Source organism: Hordeum vulgare, chromosome 3H (assembly GCF_904849725.1).
Source record: "Hordeum vulgare subsp. vulgare chromosome 3H, MorexV3_pseudomolecules_assembly, whole genome shotgun sequence".
NCBI classification, from domain to species: Eukaryota; Viridiplantae; Streptophyta; class Magnoliopsida; order Poales; family Poaceae; genus Hordeum; species Hordeum vulgare.
The window spans coordinates 429,915,227-429,920,103 of record NC_058520.1 but is presented as its reverse complement, the minus strand read 5'-3'; positions in this window follow the sequence as shown (position 1 = coordinate 429,920,103).

Below are 4,877 nucleotides of genomic sequence, written 5' to 3'. Positions count from 1 at the left end.
CTTAGAGGAGTTGGCCTCCGAATCGGAAAAGGTGGGTTTAACCACTATAGCCGGTTCGGGTGAACTTTTAAATCCCTCAATTAACTCTTTAAGCATGGTCTTGACCTCGTTCGTCAAGGACGTCTTGAGAGCGGCCATAGCCGTATTCAAGTCATCCCTTGTGACCGAAGTCAAGTTCATGGCCTCGGGTTGCCCATGGTTAATTCCCTCTTCGCCTTCCATACTCTTCGGGTGGTTAAACCCTTAATAAAGAGACGTGGCTCTCATACCAATTGAAAGGATCGATATGGTTGGCTAGAGGGGGGGTGAATAGAAAACGACCACTTTTTGATTAATCTTAGCAAGTTAAGGTAAACAACATATGGGTTCACAAATAATACGACAATGAGGTGAACCCTAAAGAAGCTAACAACGAGAGCTATTAAGACAAGTAAGATATAGTCACAAGCATAAGCAAATACAAAGTAAAGGATAGAGATAACCACAAGTGGAACCGATGGAGACGAGGATGTGTTACCGAAGTTCCTTCCCTTTGACAGGAAGTACGTCTCCGTTGGAGCGGTGTGGAGGCACAATGCTCCCCAAAAAGCCACTAAGGCCACCGTATTCTCCTCACGCCCTCGCACAATGCAAGGTACCGTGATTCCACTATAGGTGCCCTTGAAGGCGGCGACCGAACCTTTACAAACAAGGTTGGGGCAACTCCACACAAAGCTTGGAGGCTCCCAACTAGACCACGAAGCTTCACCACAATGGAATATGGCTTCGAGGTGACCTCAACCGTCTAGGATGCTCAAACACCCAAGAGTAACAAGATCCGCAAGGGATTGGTGGGGGAATCAACTTTTCTCTTGGTGGAAGTGTGGATCTAGGCCTTCTCAACCAATCCCTAAAGAATCAACAAGTTTGATTGGCTAGGGAGAGAGATCGGGCACTTTTGAGCTTAGGGAGCAACAATGGAGCTTGAGAGGGTAAGAGATAAGGTTCCACAGCTAGAAGAACCCTTTATATAGTGGGGGAAAAAATCAGACCGTTTTCCCACTCTCTGCCCGAGCTCCAGCGGTACTACCGCTGACCAGGGGCAGTACTACCGCCGCCTAGCGGTACGACCGGTGGATGCAGCGGTACCACCGCTGGAACTCCAGCGGTACTACCGCTGGCCCCAGCGGTACTACCGTTGGGCCCTTGGTAGTGCAAAAGCACTACCACCGCCAAGAAAGTCTTCGCAAAAAGGTCCGTCCACGAACTACCGCCAGGAAGGCGGTACTAATCTCCTGGAGCGGTACTACCGCTGACTAGGGGCGGTACTACCGCCAGCCAGCGGTACTACCGCTGGCTGCAGTGGTACTACCGCTAGCCTTCCAGCGGTACTACCGCTAGGGCGAGCGGTACTACCGCTGGGGACCAATTTGCAAGGAGGAAAGAAACACAGTGGCGGGGGCCGCTCCAAAAATGAAGGTAAGGGAGAATATGTGAAGTGTGCGCGTGCAAAGATAGATTCCACCCAAACCTTTCCACTACGGATCCCCTCTTAATAATACGGCTTTCCTATGACTCAAATAAATAGAATCGTAGAGAGCGCCGTGCTTCCGTTCCATGAATGAGGAGACGAGTCGTCTTGTGCCGTTGACGTGTGTTATCTGAAACCTTAACACACACGGTTAGTCCTTTACGGTACTGTCATCAATCACCAAAATTACTTAGGCATAAACTATGCCCCAACAATATAGCATGGAGTTCGTCTGGTCCTGGAGCCTTTAAATCCCCATTATTGAACAAAGCCTTATGGACGTCCTCCGAAGTATAAGGAGCATGAAGAGAGTTGTTCATTTAAGTAGACACTCTCCTGTGGAGAAGAGACAAAACTTCTTAACTCAAATGCAAAATCTCCGACGTGAAGAGTTTTGAAAAATAATTTGTTATGTGATCCTTGAGTTATCCATCTTTTCTCCAAGTTCCAGAATCATCGAGAAGTTGCTTTATACTATTTTTTTCCTGTCCTTTGCAGCGTTATGGAAGAAGGAAGTATCGCGATCCCCATGCATTAACTAGTTTGCACGACCTCTATGTATCCAGAAGATTTCCTCTTGATCCAAAAGGTTCTCAACTAATACTATGATTTCCTTCTGTCGGGACAGGGATTCTGCATTCAACAGCCCATGCCTCGATTTCTCTAATTCCTATTTTAATTTATTAATTCTCCGCTTCGACCCCTTAAGAGTCTCACAGTCCCAAGGATGCAGATCAGCATGCATAGCTCGTGTGCGATCGACTAGTGATGGCCCAATACAACTAATTTGCCTTTTTCCAAGAAGCTTTCACAATTTCAGCGATAGTCTCTTCCTTTAACCACCCTGATTCAAACTGTTTCACACGCCCCTCTAGACGCCTACAAATATTTTCATCCATATAATCCATGTCGAGAACCAAAGGACGATGGTCACAATGAACATGTTCTTCATTAATCACCGCCGCCCGAGGAAATTTGTTTGCCCACCTAACATTGCAAATAGCTCGATCGAGGCGCTTTGTGATTTCACCTCTACTCCAAGTAAAAGGATCGCCAATGTAGCCTAAATCCTCAACTCCGCAATCCATTAGGCACTCATGGAAAGCTTTCGTCATTGAATTTGGCCTCGCATTACCACCCTCTTTTTTCGAAAAAAAATAAAATTTCATTAAAATCTCCCATAACTATCCAAGGGTGATCACCCTTACTGTGCAAATTACAAATATCATCCCAAGATAAATTGCGATCATTCCCATCGAGATAACCGTAGAAACATGTGAACCGCCACTGTACAATATCCTCATGCATGAACAAAATAACAATAAAATGAGATGATGCATAGTTCAACACTACTTTATTCATTTTTTTGATAAAACTAAACAAGGCCACCGGCCCTACCATCACTTTCCACTACAAACATAGAATCAAAAATTAAGATGTGACGTAGCTCATCGGCTTTAAATTTTTTCAAATGCAACTCTGAAGGAAAAACTAAATAGGCCCTTATGTGCCCTTGGAGGTCCAAGAGCTCACGAAATACCGTGGTGGAGAGCATACCACGATAGTTCCATCCCAAGATTTTCATTTGGCACGGCGGTCCTTGATACGTCTTTAACGTATCTATAATTTATTGTTCCATGCTATTATATTACCTGTTTTGGATGTTTTATATGCATTAATATGCTATTTTATATTATTTTTGGGACTAACCTATTAATCTAGAGCCTAGTGCCAGTTTTCTGTTTTTTCACGTTTTTTAATATTGCGGATAAGGAATATTAAACAAAGTCCAAGCGGAATAAAATCTCCGGAAAGATTTTTCTTGGACCAGAAGAGACGCAATAGACTTGGAGTAGGGGCAAGGCAATTGCCGGGGGGCACAAGCCTACAGGGCGCGCCCTGGGGTGGCCGTGCCCCCTCGCTTGTGGACCCACTGCAGGTCTCCTAACCCTAATTCTTGGCCTATAAATTCCCAAATATTCATGTATCGCCAGAAAAGAGGAACGCAAATACTTTTCCGCCGTCGGGAGCCTCTGTTCCCGAGAGATCCAATCTGGGAGCCTTTTTCGGTATTCTGCCGGAGAGGGAATTCATCATGGAGGGCATCTACATCGATTCCATTGCCCCTCCGATGAAGCGTGAGTAGTTCACCACAGACCTACGGGTTCATAGCTAGTAGCTAGATGGCTTATTCTCTCTCTTTGATCTTCAATACCATGTTCTTCATGATCTTCATGGAGATCTATCCGATGTAATACTCTTTTACGGTGTGTTTGTCGAGATCCGATGAATTGTGATTTTATGTTCAGATTATCTATGAATGTTATTTGAGTCTCTTCTGAATTCTTATATGCATGATTTCATATCTTTGCAAGTCTCTTCAAATTATTTGTTTGGTTTGGCCAACTAGATTGGTAATTCTTGCAATGGGAAAAGTGCTTAGTTTTGGGTTCAATCTTGCGGTGTCCTCACCCAGTGACAGTAGGGGTAGCAAGGCACGTATTGTATTGTTGCCATCAAGGGTAAAAAGATGGGGTTTTCATCATATTGCTTGAGTTTATCCCTCTACATCATGTCATCTTACTGAATATGTTAGTCTGTTCTTCATGAACTTAATACTCTAGATGCAGGCAGGAGTCAGTCAATGTGTGGAGTAATAGTAGTAGATACAGAATCGTTTCGGTCTACTTTATACAGATGTGATGCCCATATGCATAATCATTGCCTTAGATATCTTCATGATTATTCGCTTTTCTATCAGTTGATTGACAGTAAATTGTTCACTCCCCGCATTATTTTCCTTTATGAGAGAAGCCTCTAGCGAAACATATGGCACCGGGGTCTATTTTCCATGTTATATTTTCAGATCTATAAACCAAAAATACCTAAAATACTTTGCTACAATTTATTTACTTTAGTTTTACTTTCAAATCTATCAAAATTTTATATCTATCTCTATCAAATCTCATCCTTGCAAATAACTCTGAAGGGAGACAACCCCTTTATAGCGTTGGGTGCAAGTGTTTGATATTTGTGTAGGTACTACTATTGGAGCCTTGCTTGTTCCTCCTACTGGATTGATACCTTGGTTCTCAACAAACTGAGGGAAATACTTATCTACTTCGCCGCATCACCTATTCCTCTTCAAGGGAAAATCAACGCAAGCTCAAAAGGTAGCAAGAAGGATTTGTGGCGCCGTTGCCGGGGAGGATACATAGCAAGATCACGCTTACCAAGTACCCATCACAAACTCATTTCTTGCATTTACTTTATTTGTCATTTGCCTCTCGTTTTCCTCTCCCCCACTTCTAAAAAGATTTTCAGAAAATACCAAAAAGGTTTGCATTTTATTTGCCCTTTTTCTGTT